At 44.0% G+C, this 16,021-nt stretch overlaps 1 long non-coding RNA gene across 1 annotated transcript; it reads left to right on the plus strand.

Moving 5' to 3' along the window:
• The first annotated feature begins 224 nt into the window (after positions 1-224).
• Positions 225-14,387, plus strand: LOC120109536. Its single transcript, XR_005510384.1, has 3 exons — positions 225-1,273; positions 4,821-4,822; positions 14,377-14,387. It is a non-coding gene; the product is annotated as an uncharacterized LOC120109536 (long non-coding RNA).
• Positions 14,388-16,021: the final 1,634 nt, after the last annotated feature.

Here is a 16,021-nt window from a genome sequence, read left to right on the forward strand (position 1 = left end):
ACTTATCATTATTTTAATTCACATATTTTGAAATTCAATTAAAAAATTATGTTACCATCATCATTGCATTTTAATAAATTATTAAAGGTAATTCGAGTTTTACTTATTTACTGATTGAGCTTAATGTATGCAGGTCAAGTCACGCTTAGTTAGGTAAAGCCTAAACTACACTGCATTATTTCACAATTTTACATCCTCCAGAGTCGACTCCAAGAACACTTCTCCAAAACCCAGTGCTTCCCATTAATTTCTGACTCTTCACACGTTTACCTAAATTTCTTCCCACTCGTTCCAACTTTTTCCACATAATCCAACTCTCCTATTTTAATAAAATCCCTTCAAATTATTTGTTTCTCCGATCTCAAAGTATACCATCTAGTTGCACGGATCCCAAAGCCTCATCCCATCTCAGCCATTCATCTTGCATCCACGTCACCAGGCATCCTTCACTTCGCTCATTCCATCCTCCGTGTTTGGATATTCCGTGATGACTTCCTAGCCGAACAACCACCAGCCTCATATTCTTCTGCTAGATCCCAGCCGCATTTAGCCATCGGCAGAATCCTCAAACTCCCAAACATGGATCTCAGCTCTGCTTCTATCTCGGTCCCACGGTTATCCTCCCGTTCGCGATGACAACCACCCACGGATAACTCCCAGCCGAGATCCTCTCGTCATCTTCCTAACCTCCCAACTCCACGCTCCCAAGTTCATTTCCTCTTCCGATTCCTTCTCAAACCGAATCTAGATTAGAACAAAAGCATCCCTGTTTCTCCGTGACATCCTCCACATCCTTTCCGAGCTTATCTTCCCAAGGAATGAACCAACTCCTTTCGCTCCCAGCTCAACCTCAAGTCCCAGCTTCATCTCTATCGCATTTCAGCTCCCTAGCTTCCATCCGCAAGCCATTCCAAGCTTCACGGAATAAAACTGGACTCCCAGCTGCCAGCCGTGAACTTCATCCGCATCATCCTCTGTTTCGGAACAGAGAAGCATCTTTATCTTCTTCCAGCTCACGGATCTTCTTCCCAACCAAATCCAAACGTATTATCCCCTGCTTCGGATAAGTCTCAAACTCCCTCCGGATCACACATCCTTCTGCATCCAAAGATCCTCTATTCCTCTACCGAACTCAGGATCCGATCTTACCTCCTAGCTCATGGATTCGTCTCCTCTTCCGGCTTGATCCCAGCTCCTCCCAGCCAAGATCCCAACATCCAAGTTCATCCCCTGCATCTCGTTCGCATCTTTCCCAACTTCCGGAACATTCCACGTCCACAGATCCACCGTTCCCAAGCTTCCTTTCTTCCGGATTGAGTCCATCGACACGGGGTAAAATCCAAATCCTTATCCAAACAGCATCCCATCCGAGATTCTCCCGAGCTTCATGGATCACGGATCATCACCTTCTTCTGCATCCTCCACGCGTCCGGATCAACTCAATCCAGCAGCGGCGGATTACTCTGCTTCGGAACAGATTTCTAGCACTATCTGGGATTCATCTTCATCTCGTGACCAGCCAAATCCCGAGCTTCACAGGTTGTTCTCCCATCCGGATCAACTCTATCCAGCAGCGTCCTTATCATTCCACTCGCACGTGAAGCAAAAACAGGGGAGAAAGGAGGGCTGGTGAATGCTATAAAAGGAGGAGGAGACGGATCCCATGGAGATCATCTCTCCTGAGGTCAAGTTCCCACAAAAATAAAAAAAAAAAAAAGAGAAAGAGAAAACTTTTGGGTATTCCGGGAATAACTTCCCGTATAGAAAAAAATAAAGTGTTGAGAGGGAGTTCTTCGATGGAAGTCGCCAGAGGAAGAAAGAAAGAAGAGCTGGTCGCGATGGAAGTCTTCTCCACTGCTGCGGCTATTCAATTCTCCATGCAGGGCTGATCTCCTCTCCAATGCTGGATGCAACCCTAACAAAGGGACACGATTTTTTTGTATTTTTGATTTTTATTCTTAGAGTTGTATAAACTTTATTTTGCTCTGAATGAATATTTTATTTCATCTCATATTTAATTTTTGTGATTTTAAATATGACGTTTATACAACTGTTCTTCATGATCACTAAGTAAATATAAGATAGTCCATGCTTAGGGAAGATGCAATATCCTGCCACATTAGTTTAGGGTAGACATTTCATACCAACTGAAGATGGATTATTCCCAATTACTTTTGTGAATTTCTATTTAAATGCTTATTAGGCTTGTAGCCAATTTGCATGTTAATCCAAGAATAAATTAAAATACAAATAACCCTTGTTCCGATGTTAGTGGTGAATTCCTTGCCCTAGGTATCCCTCAAACTGATATTATTTTAATTGCATTTATTTATTAAATTTCCTTAGTTTAATTTTCTTCACAAACTCTTCCTTTTAAATATTTTTATTTTTTTAAGAAAAGCAACTGTACCCCAATCCTTGTGGATCGATACCTGTAATCACTATCCTACCAGATACGTGCTATTGCGTGGTCTTTAAAGTTGACTATTATCTCCCTCTCGATCTTTCCTTGCCGGGGGGGTTGGGGAGGAAGAAGGCCCTACGGGCCGAACAGGGCCAAGCATGGGCCCTGTTCACCGTGGGCCCGACCTGGGCCCGGTTCACTGTGGGCCCAACTTGGGCCCAGTTTAAAAAAAAAAGAAAAAAAGAAAGAAGAGAAGAAAATCCGAAACTCAGTTCAACTCTGAACCATAACCCGGAGCCCGAACCCGAACACGAATCCGAACCCAAAACCCGAAACCCGAAATCTGAAACTCCGAACCTGAAATCCGAAACCTAGTTCAGACATGAAATCCGAAACCCAAAACCTGAAACTTGAAACCCAGAACCCGAAATCTGAACCCATTTGGCAAATAAATAGAATTTTGCAGTTAAGCTCTTGACAGTATATTATTTCACAAAAGAGTATTCTGTAATTTATGTTTGGTCCCTATAAGAAAGATTGTTACATAAATAATCCATTAGAGACCACCTTTGGGGGCCCTATTTGGCCGGGTCTATGCGGGCCCATTGGGCCGTATCCGATATGGGCCCTATCGGGCCGTATCCGATTATGGGCCAACTCTGAGTCCTGTTGGGCCGTGTCCAATAGTATTATTTTTGAATTTTGGTTAGTTCTAAAATTAACAAGGAATTAATTAAATTTAAACAGGTGAACCTAATCCGCCTACCTGAAGTAGGAATCAAGCGAGAAAATGTAAGTAACTTAATACTTCAAGTGTGATTTCTAAATTATTTGATAGACTGATTATGTTTTGACATATGTTTTGTATTCAGTAAAATAGGTCAGGCATGTTAAATTTTATTTGAAAATCATGTTACATGCTCTGAAATCCATGAATATAATTGGACAATTTCTGAAATATATTTTTATATATATATGCATTCTCAGCATGGCTATGATCTGTTCTGTTCTATTCTGGCCCCGCCAATGAAGATTATACATTGGACCTGTCGACTTGTAATCTGTAAGAAACCGGTTTTGACACCGCGCCATCGGTGATTAGAATAGTGGTTTCTGAACACCGTTGCCACCGGTGACTAACAATAGTGGTTTCTGGCACTCTATACAACCCATGCTACTGGGTTACGTGGCCGTAGCCTATCATGTTGAGATTCTGATATCAGAGTTTTCAGAAAAATGATAATAAGTTTTGAAAACAGCAAAACAATAATATTTATTATTTATTCCAGACATTATCCTGTATTTTGTGTTGGGGTATGTGGAGACCATTGGTGATGAAGAGAATTGAAGGAGAATAAATTTTGCATAGTTTTTGTCTGGCGGACTGTCGGAGTCGACTCGAGCTACAGTCGAGTCGACTCGGGAACAGTCGAGTCGACTCGAGATCCGTCGAGTCGACCCGGGAGAAGAAAGGCCGAAAAACCATGTTTCTGTCTGGACTGTCAGAGTCGACTCGAGCTACAGACGAGTCGACTCGAAGCATCATCGAGTCGACTCGAGCTACAGTCGAGTCGACCCGAGATCGTGCCAGTTATTCTGGGAGTTGTCCAGACGTGCCAGAGCCGACTCGAACTGTAGCCGAGTCGACTCGAGCTCGCGGGAAATCTTACGGATGAGTTTCTTTTTCGTGTTTTTGTTGGCGTTTCGACGGCTATGATCATCTGAAGGTCTTGAGACTATATATAGGACTCATGAGAGCCCTAGGGTAAGGTTTTTTGCCGTATATTTGAGAGAGACTCTTGTTTGTGAGGCTAGGGTTCTAGAGAAGAAGAGGATTGGGATCCTACTTCTTGTGCAAAGGGAATTCTGTGTGAATCTCTTGTAGATCGATCGCATGTGATCGTTCGGGCGTGTGCTATCTCTGTAATCAGATCATCCTAATTGAGATTTGGAGCGGTGGAGGACGTAGGCTACTTGTAGCCGAACCTCGTTACATCTTTGTGTTTGCTTTGCTATTTTTCTTCCTTCTTCTTCCTTTGATCTTTGATAATCCGTTGCGGTGCTCAAGTGTTTTACCCTACTGATACCAAGGGTAATCTTTTGCCCTTCGTAGCGGAAGCGAAGTGGTGATCCTTGAGTCCGGTGTCGAGGGAGCGAGAGAGTGCTTATCCGTTCGCTTCTCTCCTTGCTTGTCCGACGTCGGTGGCGGCGCCGGTGTGAGTGGGTTCCGGTGCGGGTCGCTGACAACAAGTGGTATCAGAGCTATTGGTTTTCTGCGATGGCGGATGAAGGAAAGGTGCGAATTGAGAAGTTCAATGGCACGAACTTCGGGTTTTGGAAGATGCAAATAGAGGATTACCTTTACCAGAAGGATCTCTATTTACCTCTTGGAGGTAGAGCAAAGAAACCAGAGAAGATGTCCGATGAAGACTGGGAGGTCCTCGATCGGAAGACGCTCGGCACCATTAGATTGTCACTTGCATCCCAAGTGGCATTCAACATCAAAAACGAGAAGACGACGATGGAGTTGATGGCAACATTGTCGCGGATGTACGAGAAACCCTCAGCATCAAACAAGGTATTTCTCATGAAGAGGTTGTTTAATCTTCGTATGAAAAATGGCGGCAGCATAGCTGAATACCTCAACGAATTCAATGGACTCACGGCCCAGTTGGAGTCAGTGGAGATTAGTTTTGACGATGAGATTCGGGCATTGCTAATCCTCTCCAGATTGCCTGATAGCTGGGAGGGCCTGGTGATGGCGGTGAGCAACTCTTCGGCGACGGGGAAGTTGATCTTTGATGACGTTGTGGGAGTGCTTCTAAGTGAAGAAGCAAGAAGGAAATCTTCTGGAGCTACGGAGTCGTCTGGAAGTGTACTAAACACCTCTGACCGGGGAAGACAAAAGAAGGACGGTCGATTTCGAAACGACTCGAAGTCGAGATCCAGCAGGTCTCGAGCACCTCAGAACAAGGGAGTGAAGTGCTGGAACTGCGGGGAAGACGGGGCACTTTAGGAGGGACTGCAAATCTCCTAAAGGGAAGCAAGGCGATCACACCGAAGGAGTCAGCAAGGATCTGGCAAATCTTGCTGAAGACGGTGATATGGATGCCCTCGTTCTATCTTTATCTACCTGTGACGAGTCTTGGGTGATAGACTCGGGCGCGTCTTTCCATGCTACATCCCAACGGAAGCTTCTTGGAGGATATGAGAAGGGAGACTTCGGCAAAGTCTACCTAGGGGATGGAGAGCCTTGCACCATACAAGGAAGGGGAAGCGCGGAAGTGAAGTTGATTTCTGGATCTTCACTTGAGCTTGAGGACGTACGGCACGTGCCTCAACTGCAGAGAAATCTGATTTCTGTTGGACAGTTGGCGAGCCAGGGGTACAAGACTATTTTCACAGCTGATCAGTGGAAGATATCCAGGGGCTCGTTGACGGTGGCTAGTGGCAAGAAGGTTGGGACACTTTATGTCGCCAACGGCACGGAGAACTCTATTGGAGTTGCTGCAGCAGATGTGGACGCCAAGTTATGGCATTGCAGACTTGGGCACATGAGTTATCAGGGACTGGAGGTGATGCACTAGTTGGAAAAGCTGCAGGATCTCAGGAGTGTTGAGATGGACTTCTGTGAGGATTGTGTTCTCGGAAAGCAGAAGCGTGTTTCATTCAACAAAGAAGGAAAACCTCGGAAGCAAGAAAAGCTAGATCTCGTGCACACGAACGTGTGGGGGCCTGCACCAATTTTCTTCCATTGGTGGATCTCAGTACTATGTTACTTTTATTGATGATGCTACCAGGAAGCTTTGGGTGTTCTTCTTGAAGCACAAGTCAGAGGTATTTAGGGTCTTCAGGAGATGGCAGGCGATGGTAAAACTCAAGACAGGAAGGAGGTTGAAATGCCTGAGATCGGACAACGGTGGTGAGTATTGTAGCAGGGAGTTTGAGGACTACTGTGCAGATGCTGGGATCGTCAGGCAGAGGACAGTTTCAGGGACACCACAACAAAATGGAGTTGCTGAAAGGATGAACAGAACAATTAATGAACGTGCCAGGAGCATGAGGATACATGCTGGATTGCCACAGCAGTTTTGGGCGGAAGCAGTTAACACTGCTGCCTACTTGATCAACAGAGGGCCATCAAAGAAACTTGAATTTGGGATTCCTGAGGAAGCATGGACAGCGAAGAAGATTGATTTGGCGCACTTACGAGTATTCGGTTGTACCAGTTATGTCCATGTTGATTCCAGTGAAAGAAGCAAACTAGACGCCAAATCAAAGAAGTGCATTTTCGTTGGATACGGAGGTCAACTGTTTGGGTACTGGCTGTGGGATCCCGAACACAGGAAGATCATTCGTAGTAATGATGTGGTATTCAATGAGAAAATGCAGCAGAGCTATGAATCAGAAACAAAACCTGTTGAGCCGTGTTTTGTGGATCCTGAAGAGGAGTCTGCAAATTCTGATCAGAAGACTCAGTCAGAGCAAGAACCTGAAGCATTGGCACCCCCTCCACAACTAAGAAGGTCCACTCGTAGTACTCATGGGAAGCCTCCTCAAAGGTATGATGGGACTCTTAGTTATTTGCTGCTCACAGATAATGGTGAACCTGAATGCTTTACGGAAGCATTGGAGGTTGATACCAGGAAGGAGTGGGAGTTGGCCATGGATGATGAGATGAAGTCATTGGAGCAGAATCAAACATGGGATTTGGTGGATCTGCCCAAGGGGAAGAAAGCACTGTCAAACAAATGGGTTTACAGGCTGAAGGAAGAGCAGGATGGGAAGAAGCGGTACAAGGCCAGGCTGGTTGTAAAAGGATTTCAGCAGAGAGCAGGTATCAACTTCACAGAGATTTTTTCTCCTGTAGTCAAGATGAGTTCTATTCGAGCGGTGCTGAGCATGGTGGCAGTAGAGGATCTTCACTTAGAGCAGCTTGATGTGAAGACGGCCCTTTCTCCACGGAGATCTCGATGAGGAGATATATATGCAGCAGCCGGAGGGATACATTGCAGCTGGCACGGGTGACTTAGTCTGCAAATTAAAGAAAAGTCTCTATGGTTTGAAACAGGCACTCAGACAATGGTATCTCAAGTTCGATAGTTACATGCTTGAGATAGGATACAGAAGATGTCAGGAGGATCACTGTTGCTACTTCCGGGACTTCGGTACATCTTACATTATCTTGCTATTGTATGTTGATGACATGTTAGTTGCAGGAGCTAGCATGCATGAGATTGCAAAATTGAAGCTGAAGCTGTCAAGAAAATTTGCAATGAAGGATCTAGGAGCAGCGAAACAGATCCTTGGGATGCGGATCAGCAGAGATAGGTCTAAACATATCCTCAGACTATCTCAGGCGGAGTACATCAGCCGAGTACTCAGGAGATTCTGCATGGAGGGTGCCAAACCTGTTGGCACACCGCTGGGTGCCCACTTTAAGCTTTCAAAAGGGCAAAGTCCGAAGACGTGGGTGGAGGAGCTCAATATGTCAAAAATCCCGTATGCATCGGCAGTGGGGAGCTTGATGTACGCTATGGTGTGTACGAGACCAGACATTGCTCAAGCAGTGGGAGTTGTGAGTCGCTTTATGAGCTGCCCAGGCTTGGAGCATTGGCGCGCGGTCAAATGGATACTGAGGTATCTGAGAGGCACTGAGCACATGTCATTGTGCTATGGAGGTTCTGAGATCCAGGTTACAGGGCTCTGTGGACTCAGACATGGCAGGGGACTTGGACGGCAGGAGGAGCACGACAGGGTACTTGTTCACCTTGGGCAGTGGAGCCGTCAGTTGGATTTCCAGGTTACAACCAGTTGTTGCATTGTCGACTACGGAGGCGGAGTATGTGCCAGCCACAGAGGCGTGCAAGGAACTAATATGGCTTTCAAGGCTTGATGAAGGAGCTTGGGAAGGAGCAGAAGGATGCATGTTATATTCAGATAGTCAAAGTGCAATTCATCTGGCGAAGAATTCAGCTTTCCATTCAAGGACGAAGCATATTGACATACGGTACCACTTCGTGAGGTCATTACTCGAGCAGGGACTTGTCAAGTTGGAGAAAATTCATACAAGTCAGAATTCCTGCAGATATGTTGACGAAGGTCGTCACGGTGGAGAAGCTGAGGAGTTGTTCAGCTTCTGTTGGTCTTCACGCTTGAAGACGTTGAGGAGGCATCGTACCAATTTCACTAGGATGATCCAGTTGCAGTGGGAGCACAGAGGAGAACCAAGTAACAAGAGGATATACCCAAGGTCTCCAAGTGGGAGATTGTTGGGGTATGTGGAGACCATTGGTGATGAAGAGAATTGAAGGAGAATAAATTCTGCATAGTTTTTGTCTGGCGGACTGTCGGAGTCGACTCGAGCTACAGTCGAGTCGACTCGAGGTCCGTCGAGTCGATCCGGAAGAAGAAAGGCCGAAAAACCATGTTTCTGTCTGGACTGTCAGAGTCGACTCGAGCTACAGTCGAGTCGACTCGAAGCATCATCGAGTCGACTCGAGCTACAGTCGAGTCGACCCGAGATCGTGCCAGTTATTCTGGGAGTTGTCCAGACGTGCCAGAGCCGACTCGAACTGTAGCCGAGTCGACTCGAGCTCGCGGGAAATCTTACGGATGAGTTTCTTTTTGGTGTTTTGTTGGCGTTTCGACGGCTATGATCATCTGAAGGTCTTGAGACTATATATAGGACTCATGAGAGCCCTAGGGTAAGGTTTTTGCCGTATATTTGAGAGAGACTCTTGTTTGTGAGGCTAGGGTTCTAGAGAAGAAGAGGATTGGGATCCTACTTCTTGTGCAAAGGGAATTCTGTGTGAATCTCTTGTAGATCGATCGCATGTGATCGTTCGGGCGGTGCTATCTCTGTAATCAGATCATCCTAATTGAGATTTGGAGCGGTGGAGGACGTAGGCTACTTGTAGCGAACCTCGTTACATTCTTTGTGTTTGCTTTGCTATTTTTCTTTCCTTCTTCTTCCTTTGATCTTTGATAATCCGTTGCGGTGCTCAAGTGTTTTACCCTACTGATACCAGGGGTAATCTTTTGCCCTCGGTAGCGGAAGCGAAGTGGTGTATCCTTGAGTCCGGTGTTGAGGGAGCGAGAGAGTGCTTATCCGTTCGCTTCTCTCCTTGCTTGGTCCGACGTCGGTGGCGGCACCGGTGTTGAGTGGGTTTCGGTGCGGGGTCGCTGACAACATTTTGATCTGATATGCTCTGACCCCACTTTGGGGTATTTTGTTGCTTACTGGGCTAGTGTATCTCATTATTTTATTTTCTCTGTTTTTCAGATCCAGAGGCTTGATCGCACGGGATTCGGGAGTGCGTTACATTTTTCGACGATTTTCTTCGATTATTGGCATTTTAGTTAGATTAGTTTGGACATTTGAATTATGTTGTCGAATGTTATTTTGGAATTTTGTAAGACTGCTTTTGAATGACTTTAATTATTTATGTTAATTTTAAGCATCTGTGATTAACCCTCAAATAAGTTTGAACATCTGTATTTGCTCCGATATGTTTCGATGCCTTGCACGCCTGTGCGGCCCGCCGTGCGGGCGTGCGGCGTCTGCCGCACCTCGGGCTCGAAGCGTGACAGATTTGGTGGTATTAGAGCTCAGGTTTCAGATTCCTAGGAATTGTATTTGAAATAGTCGGATGGAGTTTAAGTTTTAGGATCTTTAGGATTCGTCGGAAAGTTTGAGAGATGGGTAGACATTAGGCCATTAGACGAAGGTATTTATTTGCTTTTGCTATTGATAAATTTAAGTTATTTTATCTGAATTTTTGAAATATAAAAATTAGAATGCAACCTAATTATGGTCATAACTAAAGTGTGAATAAACTATTCTGAGAGTTTTCTTGGTGGAGCAATTTGTATTTCAAGTTATGATTAATTAGATTTTGACTAAATTAAGTGAAGGAATATGATCATGGGATATTTTAGTGCAATATAATTATTTTGGAAGTTTAACTTGGTATCAGGCACTATGGATATTGCTTTTAGTTGAAGTTAATTATTTTGGTGGCAAATTAAGGTTCATTTATAAAAGTTTGTTTAAAGTTTGGACTAGAAAAATATTTTATAATATTCATTGAAATATTCTTCGAGGATTGAAATCTGTATGTGGATCATGTATGAAACTCTTGTGTAGATAGAAAACATTATTTGGGATGAAATTCTAGAATTTTTCTTTGGCTTTACCTAGAATTTGAAATTTTAGATCTTTTCAAATTACAATGCAAATTGGTATTTTAATTGGAAGTGATTAGTAAATTATGAGAATATTGGTTGCTTAAATTATTTTAAGCTGGTCAGCAATATTAACTTTGTGATTTGAAAATAGTTTCTGATGGCTTTTCTGATTAAGAAGAATTTCAATGTCAAAGAAAAGAATAGTGTTTTTGATTTTGACTGATATGGATATCATGGTGTCATTAGTGTAGGTACTTCTATCTATTATGCAAAAAAAAAAAAAAATCATTGGAAAGTATAGTATTTTTGATTTTGATCGATATGGATATCATTGTGTTATTAGTAAATCTCTAAGTCACATTTCTATTTATGCACCCGAGAATCTCCGCATTAAGGGTAAGATGATCAGAAATCTCTTATTCTCTAGTGATTGTTATTAAGTTTCTTCTTCTTTCTACACAGAAAACTCTCTAACTTATCCATCAGAGGGCCTGGCCAGAGTCAACTCCAATGAGTTCCCTTACCTCTTTATTGCCTTATAGATCGGCAGAGGCAGTCCACATCAACAATCCGAAGTCGGCATCAGCAAATTACATTTAAGCTCTAGTGAGTTCTCTTACGTCTCTATTCCTTATAGATCGACGAACGCAATCCATGTCAGCGATCCAAAGATCTACAGCAAATAATATATTTTACCTTTCTCTGGCTCGACAAGTACGAATAGCGGTTTTTACTCTCTTTCCATTAATAATAAACCTTGTTGGAATCTTGCAGCCCTTTTTGTATTGTCTATTGATACATATGGTGTCTACAAATAAATAAACAAAGCCTGAATCCTAAGGGAAAATTCAAAAAAAAAAGATCTATTAATTTTTTAAGTCTCAAGGTGCTAGCTTTATCATTTCTTTTAAAGTTTGCTAAAGCTTTCCAATAATAAGCTAAAATTGAGTCAGAAAAACAAAAGAAACTTTAAAGGCAATTGTGATCTTATTTTCTTGTAGTTATTGATATTCTTGCAGAGATTGTAAGAATATCAAAGCATATCAAACTTGATATGATGTTATTTCTAGAAATAATATAGAGAATCTGTAACAACCCAGGATCTCACCCAAAATGGCTAGCCGGCAGGTATTATTGGATTTCTTGACCCTGTATAAGTACCCAAGATCTACCCAGCGAATAATGATGTGGGACTAAACACACGCCCGCACAGATCCTCACATACTCCCCCGTTCAAGCCCTGACATCCTCGTCAGGCTAAGGGTTCGAATCCATTCAAATCTAATCACAAACACCACGATCGGTCCGTGGTCAACCCCAATGGATCTGTGCTGCAGTGTCCCTAGTCCACATAAGTTATGAGCCGGGTCGCTCTGATACCATTTGTAACAACCAGGATCTCACCCAAAATGGCTAGCCGGCAGGTATTATTTGGATTCCTTGACCCTGTATAAGTACCCAAGATCTACCAGCGAATAACTGATGTGGGACTAAACACCGCCGCACAGATCCTCACAGAATCATAATAGAAATTGTTACCTCAAACATGTTTCATCAATTCAGATTGCCTTTAGAAGCCGTGCCATCTGTGCGTGCACGATGCCTTACCAATGAATGATCGAATGTGAGTAAGCGGGCAAGAAAACAATGAAAAAATCTGGCGCTTGTACAAAATTATAATGAGCATCCTGAAAATTTTTATCATTACGTTGATCAAGTTGTACACCATGGTATCCAAGTAAAGAAAGCACACAACTGTAGATTACCATGTGTTGTAAAGGTTAGCCACATCTCCTTTGAAGCTTGGAAGCTTCATAGAGGTTTTGCACTACATGAGACGGAAGCAAACCACTTCTAAACGTTGATAATATCTATAACACACCTTTCTCAACACCCAAGTGCATGCCTCTCGCTGAAACGTACGACCCACGCCATGCGACTCTCCATGTCGGTATTCGTTCATGGAGGTAGGTTGGAGTATTTAAACCATTAATTTCTCTTAGATCTTTTTAAATAAGCTGCTATAATAATGCCTCTAATACACTCAGTTGGCTCCCCTCGGACCATCAACTTCTATGATCACTCACATTTTTTTGTTTCCACTTGTCTCAAATAATTATTATCCCACGACTGTTCAGAAAAAGAAATGGGTGTGTTTATCGGTTGCTTCAATTATTTAGCGGCCCACTATGAACAAATAATTTAATTTTGAGCTCATCTTATCCCTTAGTTTGCTAGTCTTTGACCTTATACATAAGAGTTTAGAGGTAGGGAGGGAACTCAGAGATGAAGAGGATGACTGGCTACGTTTTTGAAAGGTAGAACTCTTCGCATGATTATAGTAGCCTTTTATATTCTACTTCCTCACACATTTTTTTTATCATCAACATCAAGAGTCTATTTATTACTCTAATAAATAGGTAATATAAGTGGCATGAAAGATAAAAAGGAAAAACTAAAGACGATGAAGATTTGGGGTTTTTTATGAGTTCTTTAATACAACAACATCTGGCATTTTTCTTAAAAGATTAACACGTGCCCTTTCTTTTCCCTTTTTTTCGGGTACAAGTAGGGGAGAAGAAACCAGGGCCTTATCTCATGGGACGTGATCGTACTCGCTACGACTCTAAAAACTTACTAGTTTATCCACCAGCTGGTTGGCTTCTCTGAAATATGGCTGGCATAGAACAGATCGAGGGAAGAAACAAAGTGGATGATATTTCATATTTCATATTAAACCACTTTCATATTTCATGATTTAGAATCCGTTTTGCCGGTTTTTTTTTGCCTATATTTTTTCATGGGCGAGAGGCTATTACCTAGCAGACCTGATGCATTATAAGTACGGCCGGACATGACGGCACTCAGTTCTCTAAATTTTCACAGACCGCTGAGACGCATTGGACACCGCGAGATGTGCAGTTGTCTTCCGGGCCGCTGGACCCTACTCCGCTGAGCGGTTCCAGTGTGGGCATAAATCTCCTTCAACCATATTCTGGTTATCTCAGCTGATCGATGGCTGCTAGCGTTCCATCCCATGCCGCTCTATGTTTAACCATATTCTGTTCTGGAATGGAAAAGGCTCGAAATTTACTTTGCTCCACGAGTAATAGGGATCCATTGTGATCACTTAAAACAAATCCTGCCCCCAGCTTCTCCTATCCTTCCATGAAGCATCAAAGTTCACCTTAGCGAATCACTGAGAGGGGGTACGCATGTAACCACCTCTGTAAACATGGGATCGAACTCACTAAGCTGCTGGCATCCAGGGTTGTGACTTTTCCATATTGGTAGTATTCACATGGCCTCATAACCTTCACAAGATGTTGGACTGGACGTTGCATTATTTCTATGTATTTCATTCCACAGGGCTGTTGCTAACGAAAAAGTAAGAATGTAATGTTCATTTCTTCTTTACTTCCTAGCAAAGATGACGTTCATTACTTCGATTCTGAAGAAGTCCACTTGATTCTAAAACTATTTGCATGGTTGTCGGCCCCAGATTACTTTCCACCAATATTGAAGCTTAACTCTTGGAGCTGCATGTTGGCAGCGACCCGCACCGGAACCATCACACCGGTACAACCACCAACGTCGGACAAGCAAAGAGAGAAGCAAACGGATAAGCATCTCTCGCTCCCTCGACACCGGGACTCAAGGATCACCGCTTCGCTTCCCTACGAAGGGCAAAAGATTACCCCGTGGTATCAATAGGGTAAAACACTTGAGCACCGCAGGGATTATCAAACCAAAGGAAGAAGAAATAGGAAGAAATAGCAAAGCAAACACAAAGATGTAACGAGGTTCGGCTACAAGTAGCTACGTCCTCCACCGCCCAAATCTCAGTTAGGATGAACAGATTACAGAGATAGCACACACCCGACGATCACACGCGATCGCTCTACAAGAGATTCACACAGAATTCCTTTGCATAAGAAGTAGGATCCCAATCCTCTTCTTCTCTAGAACCCTAGCCGCACAAAACAAGAGTCTCTCTCAAAAATATCCTTGAATATCTCTCCTCCTAGGGCTCTCATGAGTCCTATATATAGTCTCAAACCTTCAGATGATCATAGCCGTCGAAACGCCACCAAAACACCAAAAGAAATCGTCCGTACGATTTTTTCGCGAGCCCGAGTCGACTCGGCTGTGGTTCGAGTCGACTCTGGCACGTCTGGACAAATGGCACGATCTAGAGTCGACTCGACTGTAGCTCGAGTCGACTCCGACGATGCTTTCGAGTCCGACTCCGACTGTATCTCGAGTCGACTCTGACAGTCGAGACAGAAACATGGTTTTCTCGGTCTTCTGGTCTTTCTCCTCCCGGGTCGACTCGACTGTTCCCGAGTCGACTCGACTGTTCCCGAGTCGACTCCGACAGTCCGCCAGACAGAATTATGCAGAATTGATTCTCCTTCAATTCTCTTCATCACCAATGGTCTCCACATACCCCAACAATCTCCCACTTGGAGACCTTGGGTATATCCTCTTGTTACTTGGCTCTCCTCTGTGCTCCCACTGAAACTGAATCATCATAGTGAGATAGGTACGATGCCTCCTCAACGTCTTCAAGCATGAAGACCAGCAGAAGCTGAACAACTCCTCAGCTTCTCCACCGTGACGACCTTCGTCAACATATTTGCAGGATTCTGACTTGTATGAATCTTCTCCAACTTGACGAGTCCCTGCTCGAGCAATGACCTCACAAAGTGGTACCGTATGTCAATATGCTTCGTCCTTGAATGGAAAAGCTGAATTCTTTGCCAGATGAATTGCACTTTGACTATCTGAATATAACATGCAATCCTTCTGCTCCTTCCCAAGCTCCTTCATCAAGCCCTGAAGCCATATTAGTTCCTTGCACGCCTCTGTGGGCTGCCACATACTCCGCCTCCGTAGTCGACAGTGCAACAACTGGTTGCAACCTGGAAATCCAACTGACGGCTCCACTGCCTAGGGTGAACAAGTACCCTGTCGTGCTCCTCCTGCCGTCCAAGTCCCCTGCCATGTCTAATTCCACAAAGCCCTGTAACCGAATCTCAGAACCTCCATAGCACATTGATATGTGCTCCGTGCCTCTCAGATACCTCAGTATCCATTTGACCGCACGCCAATGCTCCAAGCCTGGGCAGCTCATAAAGCGACTCACAACTCCCACTGCTTGAGCAATGTCAGGTCTCGTACAGACCATAGCGTACATCAAGCTCCCCACCGCCGATGCATACGGGATTTTTGACATATTGAGCTCCTCCACCCGCGTCTTCGGACTTTGTCCTTTTGAAAGCTTTAAGTGGGCACCTAGTGGTGTGCCAACAGGTTTGGCACCCTCCATGCAGAATCTCTTGAGTACTCGGCTGATGTACTCCGCCTGAGATAGTCTAAGGATATGTTTAGACCTATCTCTGCTGATCCGCATCCCAAGGATCT

The sequence above is a fragment of the Phoenix dactylifera genome, unplaced genomic scaffold (assembly GCF_009389715.1).
Source record: "Phoenix dactylifera cultivar Barhee BC4 unplaced genomic scaffold, palm_55x_up_171113_PBpolish2nd_filt_p 002340F, whole genome shotgun sequence".
Classification (NCBI taxonomy): Eukaryota; Viridiplantae; Streptophyta; class Magnoliopsida; order Arecales; family Arecaceae; genus Phoenix; species Phoenix dactylifera.